This window comes from Phacochoerus africanus, chromosome 1, assembly GCF_016906955.1.
Source record: "Phacochoerus africanus isolate WHEZ1 chromosome 1, ROS_Pafr_v1, whole genome shotgun sequence".
Taxonomy (NCBI): Eukaryota; Metazoa; Chordata; class Mammalia; order Artiodactyla; family Suidae; genus Phacochoerus; species Phacochoerus africanus.
This window is the reverse complement of record NC_062544.1, coordinates 85,178,091-85,205,995: the sequence shown is the minus strand read 5'-3', so window position 1 is coordinate 85,205,995 and position 27,905 is coordinate 85,178,091. Positions and strand designations below refer to the sequence as shown.

General features: G+C 39.9%; 1 protein-coding gene and 1 long non-coding RNA gene across 5 annotated transcripts in view; one reads left to right on the top strand and one right to left on the bottom strand.

Annotated features, from left to right (window-relative positions):
- Positions 1–4,873: 4,873 nt before the first annotated feature.
- On the bottom strand, positions 4,874–7,825 carry LOC125120543 (uncharacterized). The gene is made up of 3 exons (XR_007133340.1): positions 6,238–7,825; positions 5,666–5,804; positions 4,874–5,239 (listed from the first exon to the last, which is right to left on the bottom strand). It is a non-coding gene; the product is annotated as an uncharacterized LOC125120543 (long non-coding RNA).
- Positions 7,826–7,978: 153 nt separating this feature from the next.
- TBC1D5 (TBC1 domain family member 5) overlaps positions 7,979–27,905 on the top strand; it is a 537,689-nt gene continuing 517,762 nt past the window's right edge. For all 4 annotated transcript variants that reach the window (XM_047768951.1, XM_047768932.1, XM_047768961.1 and 1 more), the window contains exon 1: positions 7,979–8,160. The gene's annotated coding sequence lies outside the window, so the exon portion shown is untranslated. The remainder of the gene's footprint in view (positions 8,161–27,905) is intronic.

The following is a 27,905-nucleotide window of genomic DNA, read 5'->3' as shown; positions in this document are numbered from 1 at the left end:
ACAACTTACAGAATGGGAGAAAATAGTTTCAAATGATGCAACTGACAAGGGCTTAATCTCTAAAACACACAAACAATTTATACAACTCAATAGCAAAAAAGCCAACAACCCAATGGAAAAATGGGCAAAAGACCTAAACAGACATTTCTCCAGAGAAGATAAACAGATGGACAACAAGCACATGAAAAAATAGTCAGCATCCCTGATTATTAGAGAAATGCAAATCAAAACTACTATGAGGTACCACCTCACACCAGTCAGAATGGCTATCATTAATACGTCCACAAATAACCAATGCTGGAGACAGTGTTGAGCAAAGGGTACCCTCCTAACTGTTGGTGGGAATGTAAATTGGTACAACCACTGTGGAAAACACTATGGAGGTACCTCAGAAAACTAAATATAGAGCTACCATATGACCCAGCAATCCTACTCTTTGGCATACATCCAGACAAAACTTTCCATGAAAAAGACACATACCAGTAGTTCACTACAGCACCATTCACAAAAATCAAGACATGGAAACAACGCAAATGTCTATCGACAGATGAATGGATTAAGAAGATGTGGTATATCTATACACAATGGAATACTGCTCAGCCATAAAACAGAACGAAATAATGCCATTTGCAGCAACATGGATAGAACTAGAGACTCTCATAACAAGTGAAGTAAGTCAGAAAGAGAAAGACAAATACCATATGATATCATTTATATCTAGAATCTAATACATGGCACAAATGAAACTTTCCACAGAAAAGAAAATCATGGACTTGGAGAATAGACTTGTGGTTGCCAAGGGGTAGGGGGAGGGAGTGGGATGGACTGGGAATTTGGGGTTAATAGATGCAAACTATTGCCTTTGGAATGGATAAGCAATGAGATCCTGCTGTATAGCACTGGGAACTATATCTAGTCATTATGATGGAGGATAATGTGAGAAAAAGAATGTATATACGTATGTGTGACTGGGTCACCTTTCTGTACAGTAGAAAATTGACAGAATACTGTAAACCAGCTCTAATGTAAAAAATAAAAATCACTTAAAAAATTGATCTAGACAGTCTTTCATGAGATTCTCCCCATAATAACGTAGTTAACAGAGTGTAATACCTTATGTATCTTTTTTTTTTTTTTTTGGCCATGCCTGTGTAAGTTTTGAGCCAGGGATCAAACCTGTGCCAAAGCAGTGACAACACTGGATCACTAACCTGCTGAGTCACTAGGTATCTCCCACCTTACATATTATATTGGATAGGATTTCGGGTGTGCAACTTTCAAAAGAGATTTAAAGAAAGTAGAAGTTTATTTGCCTCTGATTTAAATATGTAATGGAGCAACCAAGGCTGAGAAGGCAGCTGTCTGTGAAGTGATACAGGGACCTGGTTTCCTTCCGTCCTGCTGCTCTGCACCTTGAACACTGTCACCACATGTCTGTGTGGTAAGTCACATGAATGGAAAAGAGGCAATGTTGGGCAAGCAATTTTCTTTCAAGCAAGTAATGTGGAAAACATGCATATTGTCCCCCCTTATACTCCATGCTAAAACAAAATCAGGGGGCCAAACACACCCACAAGGCAGAATGGAAAATGTAGTCTCTAGACAGGTGGTCATGAGCCCAGTTAAAACTCAATTCCAATGAAAGAAGAGGAAAATAAATTTTGAAGAGAATACGAGCCCAGCCATCTATCACACATAGGTAGGTAGACACTATATACAAATCAATTTCTGATTTCAGCATTTGGGCAGGGGGTAGGCTCTCTATAGCAGAATATCTATGATGTGGATGAGAGTTAACACGACTTTAAAGCCTAATACCACTGATCAATTGGTTTTATGTCTGCTAATAATACCTACTCTTTAATAACAGGATTAGTAAACAGTTGCTTTATATTAGGTGATAACATTTTGTAATTATGTATCAGAAGGTTGTATTTGTGTTAAGAAAGTTGAGTAACTAATGGAAGGAATGCAGTGACCATATATTGTTTTTTTCTGTCAAACACCCACTTCCCCATTTGACAAACAGCCGTGATCCCTCTATAGGGAGGGTCCCTGTCCCATGCCTGGTGTTTGTCAGTGGGGGAGGGGGACACCTTGCAAGTACCTTCTGAGAAAAATTGCCTTAAGCAGTTCTCTCTGCATGCAGCTACTCAGACTCTGTATTACCCTGGTGTAGATTCCACTGGATGACCTCAGCCCTGGGGCCCCAGTAACATGAGGTCTTCCTGTGTCTCCTCAGCTAAGGTGTAATACAGTTGCTCCTGCTGTTCCTCATTTCTGGGTAACCTCCCCATGGCTTGCTTGGTTCTCAGTTTTTTCCTCACCTGTATAACTCATTCCCTCTATTAGATTCCTTCAGTGTAAATAACTGAAGTCGTTTCTAGTCTCCTGATTAGACCTTGACTGATGAAATGGTCTACTCCATTGGGTGGTTACAGTTCTAGCCACATACAAAGACTAACTAACTAGCTGCCTTTTAATCTGAACTCTCAGTTCTCTCAGAGAGAAGCTGATTGGCCTTGTTGGTTTCAGGTTGATGGGGCCTGGGGGTGGGGAGAAGGGTGAGGTGGTGGAGGGTTGGTGGGCGATAGCTTTTATTATGAGTTAGAGAGACAGTCCCCAAAGTATCTGCTACAGGAACCCAGAAAGGGGAGGGGGAGACCCAAATGGCCCATGTTATCCTACAATCTTTTTAGTAATTTTTATTATTAGCTTAACAGTCTTTATTACAATCTTAATTATCTTTGTAGTCAAAATAGCACTTCAACAATCTTTCTTTTCTTTTTTTTTTTTTTGTCTTTTTGCTATTTCTTGGGCCGCTGCCACGGCATATGGAGATTCCCAGACTAGGGGTCTAATCGGAGCTGTAGCCCCCGGCCTATGCCAGAGCCACAGCAACGCAGGATCCGAGCCGAGTCTGCAACCTACACCACAGCTCATGGCAACGCCGGATCGTTAACCCCCTGAGCAAGGGCAGGGACCGAACCCGCAACCTCATGGTTCCTAGTCGGATTCGTTAACCACTGCGCCACGACGGGAACTCTCTAATCTTTATTTTCTTAATAGTGAAAGGTTCTACTGTGTTATTATCTCCATCTGGGGTTCACTGCATTTTAATAGATGGCTCTGGAAGATGAAAAGGTTTCTAAAATAGAAAACACAAAAGAATGAGAGAATATAGATGTGTGGCTTTTTTTTTTTTTTTTTTTGAGGTAATTTTTACCTTTGAACTGTGGCTCTAGTCTGAGGGATGGGTTTCAGTTCAGGTCCTCAAGGCAGCAGATGCCAAGATGGGATGGGATGTACAAACGTTTGAGAAAACATGGGTGAAGGATAAAAGGAAGGAAGCAGGAGCAGGGGAGAGGGACTTTGGACCATGATTCAGGTCTGATGCCGGTAAAAGCTAAAAGGCAAGGAAGGAAGGGAGCTTGACTAGGAAGTTCCTATGACTGCAGGCAGTTCTAAGAACATTTTGGCCAGGCCTGTGCAGAATTCTTGAGTCAAAGCTGCCCATTAGAGGTGCTGTGCTCAGTCAGCAACTGGGATGAGCCCAGGGGGAATGAGGCCTTGGCACAACCACAGTGGTGGATCCAAGGGGTAGTTTAGGCTGAAAAATCAACTCAGCTCCCTGCTGTAGATCTGAGCAAGGTACTTTCATGGATGAAACAGGGTAGCAAAGGCCAAGGTGATTCCTAATGTCAGCTCCACATGAAGCCTGTGCTTACCATGTCCCTCTTGCTGCCAGACTGCCAGATGTGTATCTTGTTATCATCTTAGTTTAGGCCACTATGGCGATTTCAGGATCTAATGATAGTGTATTTACCCAGGAGAGTGGAGTGGAGGAGAAAAGAGCCAGGAGAGGGTGTGTGAATATTGGCTGGACAGAGTGGGCCCAGGCTGTCTCTTTAGGATAGGGATGGAGTAGGATAGTTAAACAGGTAGTTGTAGGAGTCCCAATAAGGGACCATAAAACAGTGGAGGGAAACCTATATAACTCTGGGAGACCACCGCATGTTAATAATTGCTCAAGAGGGCCATCAGAACCAGGCAGGCTTGCTGAACTAGTGGAGGCATGAGATATGCCTCAGGTCACTGGGTGGGGGATGGGGTGAGGCCTGTATTCAAGTTCAGACCAAGGGCAGGAGTTTAAGGACCTTCCGCTGATTTCAATAAGCACCAGGACAGTCCTGGTTTGATCTTATATGGTTAAATACTCTTACCAGATACCAAGGAGTTATTACCTGAAGAAAGAGGAAGAGGCATCTTTTGCTACCCTCAATCCCCTTGGATTATAAAACTGTGGCTCACATAATCCTTGGGGCAGGCCCTCCTTGCCTGACTGCTTGCATCTTTTGCAAGCATCCAATCTTACTAAATCTACTTCTTGCCTATCATTTTGTCTCTTGCTGAATTCTTTCTGCACTGAGGCACAAAGAATCTGAACCTCAGTAAGTCCAGACACCGGGTGAGTGAAAAACCATGGGTTCAAGTCCCAATCTGGATTTTGGCTAGGTTCAAAACATAAATGCTCTCAGTTTCAGGTAGGCAAAGGAGAGGCTAGCCCTTGACCTGGGCTGTCCCCTCAACTTCTCCCTCTTCTAGATAACATCTCCAATTTTTGTGCCTCGCTTTCTGCCATTTCCCAAGACAGAGAATGCACACAGATGTCAAGGCAGAGAGCCAACTAGTACACAAGGAGCCAGTCAAGTATCTCAATCACTGTTTCCCTAAGTACACTGATGTTGGTTCAAATTTAATTTTCTACTTTAAAAATATGAATTTCTTTACATGTAGCATAATGAAATGAATTTACATACCATGTTGGTGTTTTATGGAGTTATTAATCATCAACTTTATTACATTAGTTTCTTTTTCTTAGACTGCAGGCCACTCTCAGCCCGCTCATGGTGCCCTGTACCAGTCGATGGGGGAAGAGCAGACCCCTCAGGTTTTCTCTTGGAGACTAGGGATGAGGAGGCCAGAGATAAATTACATCCTTAGAGCTACTGTTATGGCCTAAAGGATAGGCTTATTGCTGTGGCTCTCCTTAAGTCAGCTGGGCCTCCAGCTGGGATGCAGGTGATAGGAGATGCCTGGGCTGGTCTCTTCCTGCTTGATGATAAACCTCTAAGGTACTCTGGGTGCATGTGTGACTCTTGCAATACAGAAGGAACTGACAAATCCTCAGTAGCTCAGGAGGTGGATGATAAGGATCTGCTGTGAGAAGACGGTGGGGCTAGAGAAGAAACCCCAATACCTGGTGACTGACTATTGTAGGATAAACAAGAATCCAGGAATGCTCCCAGGTTATCTGCTTGGGGCCTTGGAGGGATGATACACTACCAGTGGGGACAGAAGGCATGAGAGAAGAGGCAGGTTTGGAGGGAATTTGAAAAACTCAATTTGAGCAAGTTGGGGTTGAGGGGCCTGTGGGACTCTACAGGACACATCTCTGGCAGATAGCTGGCTACAGAGGTATATTCTGGTGATCTACTGCTACCTAATAAAACACCCCAAAACTCAGTGGTTTAACACAACAGTTTTATCTGCCCCCAACTTCTGCAATTTGGGCACAGAGACAGCTTATCTCGGCTCCATGTTGTATCAGGTGTGGCAATTTGACTGGGGTGCCAGAGTTCACTTTCAAGGTGGTCTCACTCACCTGTGTAGCAGGTTGAGCACAGGTGGGGATGTTAGCGGGGGCCTCAGTTTTTCTCCATTTGGCCCCTCCAAGTGGCTACGTGAGACTCCTTACAGCTTGGTGGTGTCGGAGTAGTTGGATTTCTTACATGGTGTTTCTCCTAAAGGACAAAAATGGAGGTTGCTGTCAAAGGCAAAAAACAAGCAAGGAAATATATTTTATTTAGGCTCTTGCAATAAGGGAGAGCACCAAAATTTGAAGGTCAGAGTGTCTTGGCAGGGTGGTTTTGCCTTATACTTTTATAAGAAGGAGTGGAGAAGTTCTAAAGGGAATGATCATCTTTGGGATTATTTTGTAATCCGGAGAAGTCTCAGTCAGCCAGGCAATGTGTGTTTCTCTGTACAGCTAATTTCAAGGGGTCATACAGTTCTAGTCTCAGCTTATCATTCAGGGGACAAAAGAACTGGAAGTTGAAGGGTTTGTGCTTGAGGTGGTCAACAGCTTTAGGCAAGAAAGGCAAGGTCTGTGTTTGGTTTTGTCATAGGTAAATAAGGAGTCATTGGGTAGTTTATGAGAAAGTCAGTGAGTCTTACCTGGGCAAGAGCACTTCTTTGTTGGAAGCCGTTTCCCAGAACACAAACAGGTGGGGGATTTCTTAATAGTCTCCATTTTCCATGTGTCCAGTCTCAGTCTCTGGTAATTCCAATGTTCTCACTGCAAAGGCTTCTTAAAGTTCTTTCTTCCCCCCACATTCTATTGTTTAAAGCAGGGACAGGTCCAGCCTAGCATCACGGGGAGAGGATTACACAAGAGGATGGCTACGGGGGAGGCAGGGTTCATTGTGGGCCACCAAAATAACAATCTCCTAGAGTATGAACTTTGGACTAGATATTTAGAGTGGAATCCTATTAGTATTTCTGAAGCAGTAGCTGAAACTACTGGGTGGGATCAATCCATGTTATGTATCCATGGGTAAGTACTGAAAAGAATCCATCAACATTGCAACACTTGAGATTTGGGATGTGATTTTTCCTTATTTCTCAGAAGCCCTTATTAGCATTGTTTCTTGATCAACATCTATCCCAACATTTTCCTGGAATTCCATTGCTAGTTCCATTTCTTGAAAATCATCTCAATAGTCACTAGTTTAACAGTGATGATGACTGGCCTAGACAGAGCTACCAGTTAGTAAATTTTTACATTTCAGCTGTTTTCTTTGATTAAATCTGGCCAGAGGCTCTCAAACTGTCTGGCTTCTGCAACAAAAAAGCCCAACCAAAAGTAAGGGAATCCTGTGAAGGGGAGGGTTTATCTGTTTGTGAACGTAGGTGTCTCACACAGGGCCCTTCCTTTGAAGCTAGCTAAACTTTGGAAATTTGACCTTTCTCTGTCTTGGTGTCCTTTTTCTGGACTCAACAGTATCAATTGCCATTGGGCTCTTTGTGAAGATAGGTTAATAAAAGACCATAAATCTTTTTAACTGGGTGAAGCATTTACCACTGTAATTAACATTACCACTCAGAGGTTTCCATATTGGGGAAACAAGCAACAATATTCTACTGTGCATGGGTTACAGGGAGTCTTAAACCATGATTAAGCAGAGGTGGAGGACCACAAGGCACAGGGTAGTCATTGCCTGCGTTCTGACAGTCCTCAGACCTTTGCCGAGATACTCATAATATCGCATACTGCCCTAGATTATGAGTAACATAAAATCCTAGTACTGTGGGTTTGTGAAAAGCAACTGTTATATATTACCTCTCCATGGATTATACTAAAGTAGGTCTGCACAAAATGCTAACGACTCCCCCAAAGCAGAGTGGGGGTACTTTTCACAGAGGATGTGACAAATTAGCTGGGTCTTGAGGCATGAATAGGAGTCAGCTGCCACAGTGCCATTTCACAAGCAACAGGGAAATGTAAATTCTTAAGCAGGAGGGCCAGCCTCTCAGGAGGTCCTACCCTAGGAATCTGGTCGCGAATGTGGTGGTCTAAGATCCTGGGGCAGAGTCCTAGCCTCCAGCTCTGGCCTGGCGCAGGAGTGCGGAAAGGAGAGGAACAAGGGTGGGAGGGGGAGGAAGGGAAAGAAAAAGGCCCCCCGCGCATGCGCTCTGGCGGTAGCGGCAGAGGGCTCGGCCCGCGGTCCCTTCTCCGCCTCGCGACTCGCGGGGCCCCACTCGCCTAGCCCCGAGAGCGAGCGCGTCGCGCCCGCGCAGTCTCTGGGCCCCGGCGGGCGCCTGCGCACTAGCGCCCCGGGCGCGCGAGCCGCGGGGTTATTAGAGGTGGAGCGCGGGGAGGGCGCGCAGCAAGGGCGGCCGCCGTTACGGCGCGGGCGTGGTCACGTGGCCGTCGGTCACCGCTGCCACCGCCCCCTCCCGCTCTGTTCTCTTTCTGGTCGGGTCGGGCCCGGCCGGCACCACGAGCGCCCTGCAGAGACTGAGGGAGAGAGAAAGAGGAGGGGAGGAGGAGGAGGAGGATTCAGGGAGTAGGAGCTGGGGAGCCCTCCCGCGCCACAGGTAAAACAAGATAATGATGATGGTGATACTCGTTAAGCAGCCGGGGCCCCCTCAGCGCCCCCGCCTTCCTCCAGTGCAGCCCCCACATGCACTCGCTCCCGCCCCGGCCTCCCAGGACGAGTACCGCCTCCCCTCGCGCCGCCGCCGCCTTTGGGGCAGGCCTGAGGTGTAGACGCCGCCGCCGCCGCTGCCGCCGCCGCCATGGAAGGGGACGCAGCGCCCCCCGCGTGTGCGCCTCCCTGGCCGGCGGGGGCTTGGGTGGCGGGAGGGGAGGCTCTCCAGCTCCAAGGCGGCGGGGCCGGGGGCTGCTCCCCAGCCCTCCTGCCTGCCTTTCGGGGTCTGGGTTGCAAGGCCGGCTGCGGCAAGAAGGCAGAACCTGGTGGCGGGACTGGGGCTTCACTTCCTACTTGGTAGATTTCCCTGTTCATTTCAGCCCTAGGCAGCACGGTTCCTTCGCGGGCCGGAAGCCAAACGGGCCCGGAATCCCCAAACCTTTTCAAATGCTTTCTTTAGAGGAGCCTTTCACTTTTCAGGAAAAAAACGTGACCTTGTTTGAGTACGTCTTAAGTTTTTTCACCTGTAAGAACATGCAAGTTGAGGCCTTTCAGGAGATAAGGAAAACTTTGCAGAGGATGAACAGTGATTTTTTTTTAACCCCCCCCTTCCTGTTTTTCCTGGAAAAAGGAACACAGACCTCCAAAACAGTTTTCTTATTCTACAAGGGACCTGGAGTTTTGTTCGGTACTTGTTATTATGTAGTCTTAGTTCAAGGCTATGATCTCTGTTTTAAGTTCACATCCTTTAGATTTTTTTTCTGAATAATGATTTTCTGGAGAGTTTCACCTGTCAACTCTGAATTCTAACTGCCCAAATTTTAGAATGAAGGTTGCACACCTTTGGGTAGGATTGCCCTGAAATTTATAGACCCAGTCATTCTTTTGAATTCTTTGTACTACAAAATATAGTTCCAATATATTACATGGCCCCCATTTATTATTGGTGTGTGCTGTTACACAAAATACCGACTTAAAAGCAGGAAGCATTAAATGTAGCCGTTGAAAATAAACCTTTGAACATCTTTGGTATCAGTGGTAAATTCTTTTATGTGTCGGCTAATTCTTTTAAGGAGCTTTTCTGATTCCAAGTCTTGGTCTTGGTGATTTTCATATCTTATCTCTAAAGTCAATTGTAAAGTAGAGCATTTTTAATTTTTACAACTGTCTGCAATAGAGACCTGTAGGGCAGGGCTTCTCAAACTTGCTTGTGCATAGGAATCCCTTGGGGCTTCTATTTAAAAATGCAAATTCTGATCTGTAGATCTGTAATGCAGCCTGAAAATCTGTATTTCTTACAAGCTCCTACGTGCTGCTGGATAAGAAATGATCTTTGGGTAGCATGCATGTAGACTGCTTGTGTGCTAAGAAATAAAATGATGATGTGTCAATGAACAAGTGCCTTTTAAGAATTCACTTAGGGTGTAGAAGTGGCTCAAGAGGCAAAAATGGCAGGGAACTGAGATCGCTTGCTTTAGGGAAATCCCTTATGCAGAATAAACCTAGTCCAGGTTCCAGGGGAGGGAATAGGGGAACTGGGGAACTCCCTCATCTAGGAAGCCTGCAGGTACCACCTGTACATGCTGTGTGCTATCTTCATCAGTTGGCCTGTGACTTTTCATGGAAGTCCTTGCTGAAGGACTTGCTCAGCAATGGCTAGTTGGATTTTATCAACATAAAGTCTAGGAATCATCCTGTCTTGAATGAAAGTTTCTTTTATTGGTAAAAGTATTGAGTATGTTCTCTTTCTGTCTCTCGCTCCAGTGCAGCCTCAATTGAGTAGTGCATGCCCTAAGCCTTGGAAGCAAACTTGTAAACAATTTAGGGTTTTCACCTGTTGATTTTTTCCTAAATTAAAAAAAAATTATAAATGGGAGAGTTTGCATTTAAAAAACAATGAATGTTGAAAAGTTTAAAAGTGTCACATGTAACTTCATAATATACTTTATGTACATAAAAATGATTGTACTTAAATTTTGAAAAACTTTATGGAAGTGTAACATCAACTCCTTTTAGCACTGTCATTTGTATAGTCTTTATTCCAGTCCTTTACCATAGTTTTTTCATGTTAAGTAACAGTACTTTTTTTTCCTTCCAGTTTCTTTGAGATATAATTGGTATATAGCACTTTGTAAGTTTAAGGTGCACAGCGTAATGATTTGACATACATCATGAAATGATTATCACAGTGAGTTCAGTGAACATCTGTCATCTCCTATAGGTACAGAATTAAAGAGAAAACATTTTTTTCCTGTGATGAGTACTCTTAGGATTTATTCGCTTGATAACTTTCATGTATAAAGTAAAACAGTGTTACTTACGTTTATCATGTTGTGCAGTACATACCTAGTACTTATTTATCTTTTAACTGTTAGCTTGTAGCTTTTGTCTACATTTAACTCCTCCTCCCTGCACCCCTGGCTCTATTAACCATAGATTTGATATCTTCTTCTGTGACTTTGTTTTTGAAGTGTATAATTGACCCACAGACTGTTAGTTCCTATTACATAACATAATGATTTGATATTTGTATGCATTTCAAAATGATCACCATGATAAATCTAGTTATGATATGTTACGCTACAAAGATATTAATTACATGGTTGTTGACTAATTCCCCACACCGTACATTTCATATCTGTGATTCCTTTATTTTGCAACTGGAAATTTGTACTTTTTATTCGCCTTCACCTATTTCATTCCTCCTCCCACCACTCTCCTCTCTAGCAAATGCCTATTCTTTGCATCTATAAATCTATTCCTATTTTGTTATGTTTGTTCATTTGTTTTTTTTAGATTCTACATATAAGTGAACTCATACATTATTTGTCTTTCTTACTCATTTCACCTGGCATAATACCTTTTAGTTCCAACCATGTTGCTGCTAATAGCATTATTTCATTTTTTTCATGACTGAATAGTATTCTCTTGTGTGTGTGTGCATGCCACATCTTCTTTATCCAGTCATCTATTTATGAGCACTTAAGTTTCTTTTATATCTCAGCTATTGTAAATAATGTTGCAGAGAATATAGAGCTGCATATATCTTTTCTAGGTAGTGTTTTTGTTTTCCTCAGATAAAAGCACAGGAGTGGAATTGTTGGATTTTTTGGTAATTTTATTTTTAATTTTTTGAGGAATCTCCATGTTGTTTTCCATGGTGGCAACACCAGTTTACATTCCCACCAGTAATGCCCAAGAGTTCCCTTTTCTCCACATCCTGATCAACACTTGTTATTTTGTTATCTTTGATAATAGTCATCCTGACTGGTGTGAGGTAATCACTGTGGTTTTGATTTGCATTTCTCTGATAATTAGTAATATTGAGCATCTTTTTAAATGCACCTGTTGGCCATCTAAATCTTCTTTGGGAAAAGAGATCCTCTATTCAGATCACCTTTGCATTTTTCAGTCAGGTTTGTTTTTTGATGCTGAATTGTGTGGGTTCTTTTTATATTTTGGGTATTAACCTCTTATCAGATGTATGATTTGTAAATATCTTCTTTCATTCAGTAGGTGGCCTTTTTGTTTTATTGATCCTTTCCTTTGCTGTGTAGAATCTTTTAAGTTTGATGTCCCATTTGTTAATTTCTGCTTTTATTTCCCTTGTCTGAGGAGATACATCCAACAAAATATTACTAAGATTGATGTTAATGAGCTTACTGCCTGTGTGTTCTTCAAGAAGTTTTATGGCTTCAGGTCTAACTTAATCCTTTTTGAATTTATTTTTGTGCATGATGTGAGAGAGTAGTCCAGCTTGATTCTTTTGCATATAGCTGTCTAGTTTCCCCAATTGTCTTTTCCACAAAGTATGTTTTCGCCTCTTTTGTTGTAGACTAATTGCCCATATAAGTGTGGGTTTATTTCTGGGTTGTTTTGTTCCATTAATGTATATGTCTGTTTTGTGACAGTACCATCATGTTTTGATTACTGTAGCTTTGTGGTATAGTTTGAAATGAGGACGTATGATACCTCCAAGTCTACTTTCTCAAAACTATTCTGGGTATTTGGGCACTTTTTTGTTTCCAAATAAATGTTAAAATTATTTGACCTAGTTCTGTGAAAAATACAGAATTCTGTATTTTTACTGTTGCTGTTTGTTTTGTTTTTGCCACCCCATGGCATATGGAGTTCCTGGGCCAGGGATCAGATCTGAGCTGCATTTGTGACCTTCCCCACAGCTGTGGCAACGCCTGATCCTTTAATCCACTGTGCTGGGCCTGGGATGGGAACCTCTGTCCTGGCAATGCAGAGGTATCACCAATTGTGTTCTACCACAGTGGGAACTCTGCCACTGTATTTTGATTGCATTGAATCTGTAGATTGCCTTGGGTAGTATAGGTCATTTTTAACAGTATTAGTTCTTCCAGCCCTTGAACACAATATATCTTTCCATCTGTTTGTGTTGTCTTCAATTTCTTTCATCAATACCTTATAGTTTTCTTGGTCCAGCTTTTTTATCTCCTTAGTTGGATTTACTCTTCCATATTTTATTCTTTTTGATGTGACAATAAATAGAATTAATTACTTAATTTTTCCTCCTGATAATTTGTTGTTAGTGTATAGAAATGCAGTAGATTTTGGCATGTTAATTTTGTATCCTGTGACTTAACCAAACTCATTGATGAACTCTAGTACTTCTTTGGTGGCATTTTTAGGGTTTCTTATGTATAATAAACACCATGTCATCTACAAACAATGACAGTTTTACTTTTTCCTTTTCAATTTGGATTCCTTTTATTTTGTTTTTCCTTGTCTGATTGCTGCGGCTAAGACTTCTAATACTATGTTGAATTAAAGAGTCAAAAGATTAGGCGTCCTTGTCTTGTTCCTGATCTTAGAGGAGATGCTGTCAGCTTTTCACTGTTGTGTCTTTTGGCTGTGGGCTTGTCATTATTATTGTCATTATTATAGCCTTTATTGTGTTGAAGTATATTTCTTCTATATCCACTTTATTGAGAGTTGGATTCAATGTAAAATGTATGTTGAATTTTGCAAAAGTTTTTCTGTATCTACTGAGATGATTATATGATTTTTATTCTTCTGTTTGTTAATTTGGTGTATCACAGTGATTAATTTGTGGATATTGAGCCATCCTGCAACTCTGGAATAATCCCACTTGTTTGTGGTGGATGATCCTTTTTATATACTGTTGAATTTGGTTTGGTAATATTTTGTTGAGGATTTTTGAATCTGTGTTCATTAGGGATATTACCCTGTAATTTTCTCTTTTTTATGTGATGTTTTTATATGGTTTTGGTGTCACAGTGATGAACCCATAGAATGAGTTTGGAAGCATTCCTTCCTCTGCAATTTTTTGGAATAGTTTAAGAAAAGAATAGATGGTAACTGTTTGCTAAATTTTTGGTAGAATTCACCTGTGAAGCCATTTGGTCCTGGACTTTTGTTTTTTGGGAGTTGATTACCGATTCAATTTCTTTACTTATAATTGATCTGTTCATATTTTCTATTTCTTGTTCAGTCCTGGGAGACAGTACCTTTCTAGGAATTTGTCCGTTTCTTCTATGTTGTCCTTTTATTTGCATATAATTGTTTGAGATAATTGCTTATGATTCTTTGTATTTTTGTAATATTAAATGTAACTTTTTCCTTTCTGATTTTATTGATTTGGCTCCTCACTTTTTTTCTTTATGCATTGACTAAAGGTTTATCAATTTTATCTCTTCAAAAAACTGTCTCCTAATTTCATTGATCTTTCTATTTTTTAAATCTCTTTTTTCTGTTCTGATCTTTACGATTTATTTCCTTCTACTAACTTTACAGTTTTTCTTTCTTTGGCTTCTTTAGGTGTAAGGTTAGGTTGCTTACTTGAGATTTTTTTGTTTGCTGAGATAGGCTTGTATCAGTATAAAATTTTTTCTTAGAACTGCTTTTGTTCCATCCTGTTGATTTTGGGTAATCGTGTTTTCGTTTTCATTTATCTCCAGTTTTTTTTTATTTCTTCAGTGAAATATATTTCTTCAGTGGTGGTTAAGAAGCATGTTGTTTAGCCTCCATGTACTTGTGTTTTTGCAGTTTTTTCCTAGTACTTGATTTCTTTTTTTTACTGAACTGTAGTTGATTTACAGTACACACACATACATATGTACATACATACATATATACACACAGTTTATCAGATTCTCTTCCTTAAAGATTATTAGAAAATATTGAGTATAGTTTCATGTGCTATATATACACTTGTAATTGATTTGTGCTCACATAGTGTTGTGATTGGAAAAGATGCTTGATTTGATTTCAGTTATCTTAAATTTACTGAGACTTGTTTTATGGCTTAGCATGTGATCTTTCCTGAAGAATGTTCCATGTGCTTTTAAAGGAGTGTATTTTCTGCTGCTTCGGGGTGGAATACTTTATATATTAATTGGGTTCATCTAGTCTAATGTGTCATTGAAGGCCTTATTGATTTTCTGTCTGGATGATCTGTCCATTGATTTACATGGGCGTTAAAGGCCTCTCCTGTTACTGTGTTACTGTCATTTTTCCCTTTTATATCTTTATTTACTTTATAGTTTTAGGTGGTCCTAAGTTTTGTGCCTATACATTTATAATTGTTATATCTTCTCATTGGATTAATTCCTTTATTATGTGATGTTCTTTCTTGTAACAGTTTTTGTGTTAAAGTCAATTTTTTTCTGATATAAGTATTGCACCTTGGCTTTCTTTTGATTCCATTTGCATGGAATACCTTTTTCCATCCCTTCATTTTCAGTCTTTTGATCTGAAGAGAGTCTCTTTAAGCAGCATATGTGTGGGTCTCATTTTTTGTGTCCATTCAGCCACTCTTTGTCTTTTGATTGGAACATTTAGTCCAAGTACATTTAAAGTAATTGTTGATAAGTGTGTAGTTATTGTCATTTTGTATTTGTTTTCTGGTTGTTTTCATAATTCTTTTTTGTTGCTTTTTTTTTTTTTTGCTCTTTTGTCTTTATTTGATGACTATGTTTAAGTGTTATTTTTGGATTCCCTTCTCTTTTTTGCACTGTATTCTAGATTTTTGGTTTGCGACTAACATGAGGTTGTGTATATATAAATGTTTATCACATATATATAATTTTAAGTTGATGTCCTTTTAGGTTCACATATGTTTTAATGAGCCTGCATTTTTACCTCATCCCCCTCCCCAAGTTTATTGTTTTTGATGCTGTATATTACAGCTTTTTGTCTTGTGTATCCCTTAGTTACTTGTAATAGATATAGATGATTTTGCAGTTTTTGCTTTTTACTTTTTTACTAGCTTTATAAGTGGTTGAGTTACACTTTCACTGTATATTTGCCTTTACTAATGAGATTTTTCCTTTTGTAATTTTTGTAGTTTTAGTTGTGGTCTTTTATTTTTTGCTTAGACAAATACAGACCAGGGGCCAGCCATGCTTGGGTCTACCTGCTGATAGGTGGAGTTGGGGCCCAGGGGCTTTCAGAACTACTTCTGGGCTACTGGTGGATGGAGCCAGGTTCTAGGTTCTCCACTACAGGACCTTGGGTGTCTTGGAGCTGGTATTTGCCCACTGGTGGGGATGGGGGCAGTTTCAGACACATTCAGCTGTAGGGTCCAGGTTGTTCTGAAGTTTATGTTGATCTGCTGGTGGATGGGGCCAGGGCCCAAGGGGTCCTGAGGTTGGTACCCACCCACTGGGGGCTGAGTCCAGGTCCTGGGGCCACTTGTGGGTGGATTTGTGCCAGGCACTCTTCTGAGCACTTTATTTTTTTATTTTTATTTTTTCTTTTTAGGGCTGCACCCTTGGCAAATGGGAGTTCTCAGGCTCGGGGTCGAATCTGAGCCTCAGCTGCAGGCCTACGCCACAGCCACAGCAACTCGGGATCCAAGCTGCACCTGCAGCCTACATTACAGCTCATGGCAATGCTGGATCCCTGACCTACTGAGCGAGGCCAGGTATTGAACCCGCATCCTCATGGATACTAGTCAGATTTATTTCCTCTTTGCCACAATGGGAATTCCAGCACGTCATGTATTTTAACTGATGTAATCCTCACAATAGCCTTTAAGGAAGCTGATGCAGAAAGAGGGTTAAAATCACATTCCAACACGGAGCTGGGATTCTGGCTGACTCCAGAGTCTACATTTCTAACAGTCTTTTTGTTGCTGATTTTTAGAAGAAAATAAATGAATGACACTCTTTTAAATCCCCTTTTCCTAGTATTTTTTTTTAGAATTTTTGGCTTTTAAAATTCAAATTTGTTATTCTTTTTTTTTTTAAAAAATTACCCTCATTTTATTCTATTTCAAAAATGAAGAACTACCCAAATGCTTGTAATCTTTTCTGAATAAGATGTTAAAATTTGCAGTGGTTTATTTTCTTTGTGATTGTTTGCTGAACTCGTCTCTAAATCTGCATGTCACTCTAAAAAGTGAAAGTAGTATCTGTTTCCTTTGAACCTGCAAATTTTCAGTCCTTCATTTCCTGCCCACACCTGTCTACTCCCACCTTTCCATGGTAGATTTCCTCATATTAGATTCATTCTGTGTTTGTTATTCTAACATTTAGGATTTTGAGGGAAATTGACTGGGTTACTGACTTATTTGGCAGGCAAAGATGATAAGAAACTAAGCCTTGGTCATTATTATCATATTTAACATGGAGAAGTAAGAATGTCAGTCGTAGAATAACAAATGTTATTTTTTGTTGAATAATTTGTTTTTCGTTAAAAATATCATGTGGGGGTTCCTGCAGTGGCTCAGTGGGTTACGAACCTGACCAGTATCCATGAGGATAAAGGTTTGATCCTTGGCCTTGCTCGGAGGGTTAAGGATCTGGCATTGCTGTGAGCTGTGGTGTGTCGCATCTGTGGCTCGGATCCCACATTGCTGTGGCTGTGGTATAGGCTGGCAGCTGCAGTTCTAATTCAACCCCTAGCCTGGGAACTTCCATATGCAGCAGGTGCAGCCCTAAAAAGCCAAAAAAAAAAGTCATCTGTCCTATCCTCTTTTTGTCTCAGACCACTGAAATTTGGTCATGTATCAATACCAGTCTGAGGAATGGTGCCTGTATATCTGGGGGGACAGATCATTAGCATGGTGTGATATGCAGTGTGTACTAGAATTTGAGGATTGGGAGGTTGTGGATGGGGGCAGTTAGGGGAGGGGAAGTGTTGCAGGGGAGGGCCTGTTGCTGATTACAGTGGCATTAATTTTCTGTTAACTGGGGTAATAGTGAGTTTGGGAAGGGAGTCAATATAATACCAAATCTGTGTTGTGATGTTTTCTCTATGCTTATTCTCTATTGTGATGTCTCTTATAATCCTATGCTGGCCAATTACTTTTTATTTTTTTAAATTTATTTTTTATTACTCAAATGAATTTATCACATCTGTAGTTGTATAGTGATCATAACAATCTGATTTCACAGGATTTCCATCCCACAGTCCAAGCCCATCCCCCCAACCCCCAAACTGTCTCCTCCGGAGACCATAAGTTTTTCAATGTCTGTGAGTCAGCATCTGTTCTGCAAAGAAGTTCAGTCTGTCCTTTTTTCAGATTCCACATGTCAGTGAAAGAATTTGATGTTGGTGTCTCATTGTATGGCTGACTTCACTTAGCATGATAGTTTCTAGGTCCATCCATGTTGCAAAAAATGCTGGTATTTCGTTCTTTTTAATGGCTGAGTAATATTCCATTGTGTATATGAACCACATCTTCTTGACACTTAGGTTGTTTTCTCGTTTTGGCTATTGTAAATAGTCAATACACTATTGATGGACACTTAGGCTGTTTCCTTGTTTTGGCTATTGTAAATAGTGCTGCAGTGAACATCAGAGTACATGTGTCTTTGCGAGTCGTGGTTTTCTCTGGATAGATGCCCAGGAGTGGAATTGCTGGATCAAATGGGAGTTCTTTGTTTAGTTTTCTGAGGAATCTCCCCATACTGTTTTCCACAGTGGTTGCACCAATTTACAATCCCACCCACAGTGTGCTAGGGTTCCTTTTTCTCGACACCCTCTCCAGCACTTCTTGTTTGTAGACTTTTGGATGATGGCCATTCTGGCTGGTATAAGGTGGTACCTCATCGTGGTTTTGATTGGCATTTCTCTAATAATGAGTGATGTTGAACATCTTTTCATGTGTTTTTTGGCCATCTGCCTGTCTTCTTTGGAGAATTGTCTGTTTAGATCTTCTGGCTGGCCAGTTACTTAGTCTCACAGTACCTCACTTTTCTCATCTTTAAAACGAGGATGATTATGACAGAGCATGATAATGTGAGAAAAAAATGTATACATGTATGTGTAATTGGGTCACCATGCTGTACAGTATAAAATTGACAGAACACTATAATCCAGCAATGATGGAAAAAAATGAAAATCATTATATAAAACCAAAAAAGTTCCACCCCCAAATATAATGAGGATGACAATAGAAACTACCTCACAAAATTGTCTTGAAGATTAAATAAGTGTGTATACCGCTAAATACACATAATATACATATGTTATACCTATGCTGTTCATATTATATGTGTAAATATATAACATACATTACGTATATGCAGTCATCCGTTGGTATCTGTGCGGGATTGGTTCCAGAACCCTTAATAGTTACCAAAATCTGTGGATGCTCAAGTCCCTTGTATAAAATGGCAAAGTATTTGCATATAACCTACACATATCCTCCCATGTACTTTGAATCATCTCTAGATTACTTATAATACCTAATACAATCTAAGTACTGTGTAAATAATGGTTGTCAAAGGCCAGCAAATTCAAGTTTTGCTTTCTTTGGAATTTCTGGAATTTTATTTTTCCTAAATAGTTTTGATTTGTGATTGATTAAATCTATGGATGCAGAACCCCAGTATATGGAGAGCTAACAGTATGTATACATAAAAGGCTGCTATAGTATCTGACATGTAGTTAATGCTATCATGTAAATATTGGATGTTATGTTCTACTGTTGATAATCTGCAGTGCTTGATCATATCCATGTAATCAAGACTGAGTATATTTGAATGAGCTTAATGGAAATTGTTTATTTATTTGGTATAAGGCTATATGGGTCAAGAAAGCAAAAAGTTTGTGCTTTTTGGATGAAAATAGAAGATTGGTACAGTAATGCTTTTACCCCTCTGAAGAATTAAATATGAATAAATATGGTTTGGCAGTTCAGATCTTTCAAAACAGGGAAATAAGGCTGTAGAAGTAATAAAAGATGTCTTTGGTGGTGGTGTGAAAGGGTTAGTTTAAAATTTGCAAGTGTAGTGTTATGAAGCTCAGAACAAAATAACCTTTTTCTGAAGGCTTCTCTGACTATAACTTTTACTTTCCTCAATAGACTTGTTTACCTGTTGAAATAATCCATCTTCTTTGCATCTCCAACCCTGGGCTGCAGCCCCTTATCTGAAACCTGTGGTGTCATATGTATCTCCAAAGTAAAAAGTTTTCGGAATATAGAAAATTAATATGGTACATATGCTGTGTATCATGCAACCTCCTGTGGCTAGGAGCAATCACTCCCATAATCATACACATTAATTTCCCTACAAAATTATACATATTCACACTAAGTAGAATAAAAAAGGACTATAGAAAGCCTCACATTAGTTAGCCTCACTTTTTTTGCTAACAGAAAATACTTTTTAGTTTTTAGAACTTTTTGGGTTTTTGGAGTTGAAGGTAAGGGATTGGGGTCTGTGTGTGTGTGTGTGTGTGTGTGTATTTTTAGTATTTTAATATTCATCATAGTGCTTGTCTCCTTGAATAGAGAGCTGGAGTATAGGATTTGTGTATTACCATCTTGTATCTTCAGCATTAGTATAGGGCCGTGTATGTGATAGGTGCTCATTAAATGTCCATTAGTTTGGATGAAAAACATCTAAAGATATTACCATTTACTCATTCTTCTGTGCTGCATGTGGTGTCTGTGGCTCACTCAATAAAAATGGTGCTTGTATATTTATTTTTCTTAACTCTGTTGCCTAGGAAAGATGGTTATTTGATTACTTTTCTTTTTTTTTGGCCACACTTGCGGCATATGGAAATTCCTGGGCCAGGGATAGAATCCAAGCTGAAGCTGTGACCTGCGTTACTGCTGTGGCAACACCAGATCCTTAACCCACTTAACTGGGCTGGAGATTGAACCCATGCTTCCACAGAGACAACGCTGGATCCTTAACCTGTTGCACCTCAAGGGAATAGTAACTCCCTTGGGTTACTTTTTTGAAACAGATTTGAAATAGGCATTACAGATGATTGGAAATTTTCATCAATTTTGTATTGACGAGAATGCTTGTCTTGATCTTTTTATGGGTCATGAAGTCTACATTTAGAAGAGCTATTTAATTTTTAAAAACTGATTGGATTTAGTTGTATGTAATTATGACAAATTAGTTGTGGTTTATCTGTCTAAGGAAAATACTGCTGGGGTGAATATCTTTGGTCAAATAATCACAGTATGATATCTAACTGGCCATTAGAAAAAAAGGTGGTTTTTTTTTTTTTTTCTCCCTGTATTACAAAAAGTAATGCCTAGTGTGGAAATTTTATAAAAAGGAGTGATCAAAAATAATCATCTGGACTATTGGATAGTTCTTAAAGTTCTCCCAAGGGTTATTGTGCTTTGAGAGAGGCCGAAAATAAAGTCAGGTTTCTAGTGTAGGTACTGGTTTATTTTAGTTTTTATTTTTTTTTCTTTTTGCCTTTTCTAGGGCTGCTCCCACGGCATGTGAAGGTTCCCAGGCTAGGGGTCTAATCAGATCTGTAGCTGCCGGCCTACACTGAGCCACAGCGACGTGGGATCCGAGTCGTGTCTGCCACCTACACCATAGCTCACGGTAATGCCGGATCCTTAATCCACTGAGCAAGGCCAGGGATCAAACCTGCAACCTCATGGTTCCTAGTTGGATTCGTTAACCACTGCGCCATGATGGGAACTCTAGGTACTGGTTTAGAACGCCAAGTAACACGTGTTGGTTAGCAGGAATGTGTTATGTTTTAGCGTTAATGAACATTTTGTTCCTATGTAAGATTAAAAAGATTGAACCAAGGAGTTCCCGTTGTGGTGCAGTGGTAACGAATCCGACTAGGAACCATGAGGTGGTGGGTTCGATCCCTGGCCTCACTCAGTATGTTAAGGATCTGGCGTTGCTGTGAGCTGTGGTATAGGTCGTAGATGTGGCTCAGATCCTGTGTTGCTGTGGCTGTAGTGTAGGCTGGCAGCTGTAGCTCCGATTCAACTGCTAGCCTGGGAAGCTCCATATGCCACGAGTCTGGCCCTAAAAAGCAAAAAAAAAAAAAAAAAAAAGGTCGAACCAAGAGAAATGATGTCTCTCTTCTAGCTAGTTTGTCTTCAGAGTAATTAGATCAGTGAGAAGTAAATTTCCTCTTCTGATATGACCACCTTGGGGGAGATGCACCCACTTTCTGATGGAGTTGGGGTGGTACAACACTGCAAGAAGACTGAGCCCAAGTCACAGTTTCTGGCTGCAGACTAAGCCCAAGTCACAGGTTCTGGCTGTGTATTCTGTTTGGTGATACCCAGTGGGGATCAGAGCCAGCCCCTTTAGAGTATCCCCGAATGCTACCTTGGAGTTACTAACATTTTACCTCTTGCCAGCTTGGGGTGAGATAGTGGATTGATTGCCCTGGATCCCTGATAGGGTTTAGAGATGAAGGTGAATTTTATAGGAGATGAACAGATGGTACCACTATTTTCTGTTTTTGTCCACTACATTCATAAACTAGACTTGTTTTTCTTCGTGAAGTCCAAGAGTCTTATGGTAAGAATGCTCATTTTGGAGTTCCCTGGTGACCTAGTGGTTACGAAGTTGGGGTTGTCACTTCTGTGGCTCAGCTTGAATCCCTGACCTGGAAGCTTCTGCATGCCCTGAATGTGGTCCTCCCTTCGTCCCCCAAAAAAAGAAAAAAAAAGAGAAAAAAAAAAGAATGCTCATTTTGATAAATAGATGTATATGGTGTAGGGAGACGAGATAAATTGCCTCCTTTCCCCAATCTTCATTCCTCTTAACTAATTTTAATATCATTGTGTATATATACTGTATATATACTATATATATACTATATATCCATGTATATAGTAGATACACACCGATGAATGTGTTTATGTTTAGCTAGACTTGTTTTTTTATTTTTTCAAATATAATCCACACTTTATTTAATTTTATTTTATTTTTGTCTATAAGATTCTGGATAATTTATTATTTATTATTTTTTTTAATTTATTTTCTTCCCACTATACAGCAAGGGGATCAAGTTACCTTACATGTATACATTTTTTTTTTCCCCCACCCTTTGTTCTGTTGCAGTATGAGTATCTAGACATAGTTCTCAATGCTACTCAGCAGGATCTCCTTGTAAATCTGTTCTAAGTTGTGTCTGATAAGCCCAAGCTCCCACTCCCTCCCTCTCCCATCAGGCAGCCACAAGTCTATTTTCCAAGTCCATGATTTTCTTTTCTGTGGAGATGTTCATTTGTGCTGGATATTAGATTCCAGTTATAAGTGATATCATATGGTATTTGTCTTTGTCTTTCTGGCTCATTTCACTCAGTATGAGATTCTCTAGTTCCATCCATGTTATTGCAAATGGCATTATGTCATTCTTTTTTTAATGGCTGAGTAGTATTCCATTGTGTATATATACCACATCTTCCGAATCCAATCCTCTGTCTATGGACATTTGGGTTGTTTCCATGTCCTGGCTATTGTGAATAGTGCTGCAATGAACATGCGGGTGCATGTATCTCTTTTAAGTAGAGTTTTTTTCCGGATAGATGCCCAAGAGTGGGATTGTGGGGTCATATGGAAGTTCTATGTATAGATTTCTAAGGTATCTCCAAACAGTTCTCCATAGTGGCTGTACCAGTTTACTTTCCCACCAACAGTGCAGGAGGGTAGCCTTTTCTCCACACCCCCTCTAGCACTTGTTATTTGTGGACTTATTAATGATGGCCATCTGACTGGTGTGAGGTATCTCATGGTTGTTTTGATTTGTATTTCTCTTATAATCAGTGATGATGAGCATTGTTTCAAGTGCTTGTTGGCCATCTGCATATCTTCCTTGGAGAAATGTCTATTCAGGTCTTTTGCCCATTTTTCCATTGATTGATTGGTTTTTTTGCTGTTGGGTTGTATAAGTTGTTTATATATTCTAGAGATTAAGCCCTTGTCAGTTGCATCATTTGAAACTATTTTCTCCCATTCTGAAAGTTGTCTTTTTGTTTTCTTTTGGGTTTCCTTTGCTGTGGAAAAGCTTTTCATTTTGATGAGGTCCCATGGGTTTATTTTTGCTCTTGTTTCCATTGCTTTGGGAGACTGACCTGAGAAAATATTCCTGATGTTGATGTCAGAGAGTGTTCTGCCTATGTTTTCTTCTAGGAGTTTGATGGTGTCCTGTCGTATATTTAAGTCTTTCAGCCATTTGGAGTTTATTTTTGTGCATGGTGTGAGGGTGTGTTCTCTTTTCATTGCTTTGCATGCAGCTGTCCAGGTTTCCCAGCAATGCTTGCTGAATAGACTTTCTTTTTCCATTTGATGCTCTTGCCTCCCTTGTCAAAGATTAATTGACCATAGGTGTCAGGGTTTATTTCCGGGTTCTCTCTTCTGTTCCATTGGTCTGTCTGTCTGTTTTGATACCAGTACCACACTGTTTTGATGACTGTGGCTTTGCAATATTTCTTGAAGTCTGGGAAAGTTATGCCTCCTGCTTGGTTTTTGTTTCTCAGGATTGCTTTGGTGATTCTGTTCCATATAAATGTTTGGATTGTTTGTTCTAGTTCTGTGAAAAATGTCATGGGTAATTCGATAGAGATTGCATTGAATCTGTAGATTTCTTTGGGTAGTATGGCCATTTTTACAATATTGATTTTTCCAATCCATAAACATGGAATATCTTTCAATTTCTTTACATCTTCTTTGATTTCTTTGATTATGGTTTTTTTTTTTTTGTCTTTTTTGCTATTTCTTGGGCTGCTCCCGCGGCATATGGAGGTTCCCAGGCTAGGGGTCGAATCGGAGGTGTAGCCACCGGCCTACGCCAGAGCCACAGCAACTCGGGATCCGAGCCGCGTCTGCAACCTACACCACAGCTCACGCAACGCCGGATCGTTAACCCACTGAGCAAGGGCAGGGACCGAACCAGCAACCTCATGGTTCCTAGTCGGATTCGTTAACCACTGCGCCACGACGGGAACTCCTGATTATGGTTTTATAGTTCTCAGCATATAAGACCTTTACCTCCTTGGTCAGGTGTATTCTGAGGTATTTGATTTTGTGAGGTGCAATTTTAAAAGGTATCATATTTTTGTATTCCTTTTCTAATATTTCATTGCTGGTATACAGAAATGCGACTGACTTCTGAATGTTAATCTTATGTCCTGCTACTTTGCTGAATTTGTTAATCAGTTCAAGTAGTTTTTGGGTTGAGTCCTTAGGGTTTTCTATGTATAGTATCATGTCTGCGTACAGTGATGGTTTTTTTTATCTCTTCTCTTCCTATATGGATACCTTTTATTTCTTTTGTTTGTCTAATTGCTGTGGCTAGGCCTTCTAAAACTATGCTGAATAACAGTGGTGAGGGTGGGCATCCCTGTCTTGTTCCAGATTGGAGTGAGAAGGCTTTCAGTTTTTCCCCATTGAGTATTATATTTGCTGTGGGTTTGTCATAAATGGCTTTGATTATATTTAGGAATGTACCCTCTATACCCACTTTGGCGAGGGTCTTGATCATGAATGGATGTTGGACTTTGTCAAATGCTTTTTCTGCGTCTTTTGAGATGATCATATGATTTTTGTCTTTTCTTTTGTTAATGCAGTGTATGATGCTGATTGATTTGCGTATGTTGAACCATCCTTGTGAGCCTGGGATGAACCCTACCTGTAGACCTGTTTTTCTAAACTAAAAGTAATTCATACCATTTTGTTGCTTGCATCTGTTTTTCTTCCTTTTTTTTTTTTTTTTTTAGGATTGCACCCATGGCATATGGAAGTTCTCACGTCAGGGGTCAAACTGGAGCTACAACTGCTGGCCTATGCCACAGCCATATCAAGGCCAGATCTGAGCCACATTAGCAACCTACACCACAGCCCACGGCCATGCTCTATAACCCACTGAGCATGGTCAGGGATTGAACCTGCATCCTCATGGATCCTGGTCAGGTCCATCACTGCTGAGCCACAACAGGAACTCCCTTATTTGGTTTTCATTTAATGTTTTATATTACTACTGTTATTACTCTTGCACATACCTTTTGGTCACTCCATACTATTTCAGTGAATGAATGAACTGTAAGTAGTCCTCCATTCTTGGACACCTAGATTGCTCTCAATATTTATGACATGCCATGATACACTGAACATTATTGTAGCTAATATCCTTTGTGCCTAGGCATTATTGTTTATTGAGGAAAAATTATGTTGGGTGGAATTAGCAGGTCAAAGATATTTCCATGTTTAATAGTTTTGTTATACTTGGCCAAATTGCCTACCAGAAAGGTTTATTATTTATTTATTTATTTGCTGTTTAGGCCCTATAGCCTAGTGATCTTTTTAAGCCCTTGTCTGATTCCCTTACACTATATTTTAAACCCCTTCAGTGCAGTCACCCTTTGGTATACGTGGAGGGTTGGTTCAGGGACCCCTAGCAGATACCGAAGTCCATACATGTGCAGATTCCTTGCAGCCCCGGATGGAATATGCAGGGAACCCGCTTACATGTGGACCATCTGTGCTCTCCATCACCTATTTCTTAGTCTTATGCCTCCTGCCTCCCATATATTCTGTGATTTCATTATAAAGTACTGAAGTCTTTGAATTTTTAGAGTTGTTTATGATTTTGCTCCCCTCAAACTTGGAATATTTTCTCTCACTGACTCTTGTTTGGTCTCAGCTTAAATGCTACTGCTTCAGAAAGCTTCCTTAAACCACCAAGTCTGTGTTGTGTCTTTCCTGTTTGGCCAAATAACCTATACCACTTCATAACATTTATTATATATTATAGCTGTCTTTTTACCTAATAGTCAGTGTCCATCTTTTGACTGCTCTGTGAGCTCCAAGGCCATATACATCAAATTTACTCATACTCCTGGTGCTGTGCCTTTTAAAAGTAGACATCCCATACAGGTACCGTTCTAGGTGCTGAAAATACAGCAGTGCTATTCCAGTTATTAGCTGCTGTGTGATAAGTCACTCCAAACCTCACTAGCTTAAGACAACAGTAATATTTAGTTGCTTATGTTTTTATATACTTTGTATACAACTTGATGGGGAAGGTTTATTTCTGTTTCCCTTAGTGTCAGCTCATTGGAGGTTGTAGTTTCTTTCCACTTCTAAGATGGCTCACTCAACATGGTTGGCATTTAATGCTACCTGCTGTCATGGGAGCTCTACATGAGGCCTGTCCATGTAGTCTGGGTATGACTGATGGACTCTGAGAATGAGTGTCCTAAGAACAAACATTCTAAGAGGTAGGAAGTGGAAGCATGCAGTGCTCTTAAGAATTAGGCTAAAAATTGATGAGTGTTACTTCTGCTGTATTTTTTTTGTTAAATAGACAGTCACCCCACATTCAATGGGAAGAGAATTAAACTCACTTTTCTGGTGGAGAAAGTGACAGAAATGTGTGACCATGTTTAATCCACTACACAGACCTAACAAACAGACAAAAAACTATAAAAATTATTGGATGAGTTTGTCTAGGCTTTCAGTCTCCAAAGAATCATGGTAATAATATGATCAGTTTTTAAAAAGTACAATATAAAGTGGAATTTTAAAAAGTAACTTTGATTACTATTCTTAAACAATAATTATATTTCTTTGTTTTTATTTGTATGGTTTCTTAGTTTTTAAGTTTTAAGTGTGCCTAGAACTCCTTTTTAACTAGTTTTGTGTTTTATTTTTAACTTTTGTATTTCATAAGTCCTCATGCATTGATGTTATATTCCTAAATATATGTCTAGTAGTGAGATTATTGTATCTAAGGGTATGTATAATTTAGATTTTTGATACCTATTGCCAAACTGCCTAATAGATAATATTAATTTGTACCCCAACTTTTAATGCAGGGTATAAATTACATTTGCCCGTAACCTTGCTATCAGAAGGAATTGTAAATCATTGGTTTTTGTTAACCTAATGGTAAAAGTTGATAGGTTGCTTTTATTACTACTTTAGTGCCTATTTATGTCCTTTGTCCATTTTGGGAGGTGTTTATTTTCTTAATGATTTTGAAGAGCTTTTTGTATGTTATAGATTTTGACTCTATTACATATATTGTAAGTATCCTCAATTTTGTCTTTCAATTTTGCGTATACTTCTAAAAAATTCATATGAAGAATTATTACATTTTTATGTAGTTCCATATATTAGTCTTTTTCTTTACGATTTTCTTTCTTGACAAAAACAATTTTTTTTTTTTTGCTTTTTTTAGGGCTGAACCTGCAGTATATGGAAGTTCCTAGGCTAGAGGTCAAATAGGAGCCACAGCTGTCGGCCTATGCCACAGCCACAGCAACACCAGATCAGAGCCATGTCTGTGACCTACACCACAGCTCACAGCAACAGCAGATCCTTAGCCCACTGAGCAAGGCCAGGGATTGAACCTGCATTCTCATGGATCCTAGTTAGGTTCATTAACTGCCGAGCCACGAAGGGAACTCTGGCAGAAACAAAGTTTAATTTAGTTCTCCCTTATTTGTTATCTTCTTAA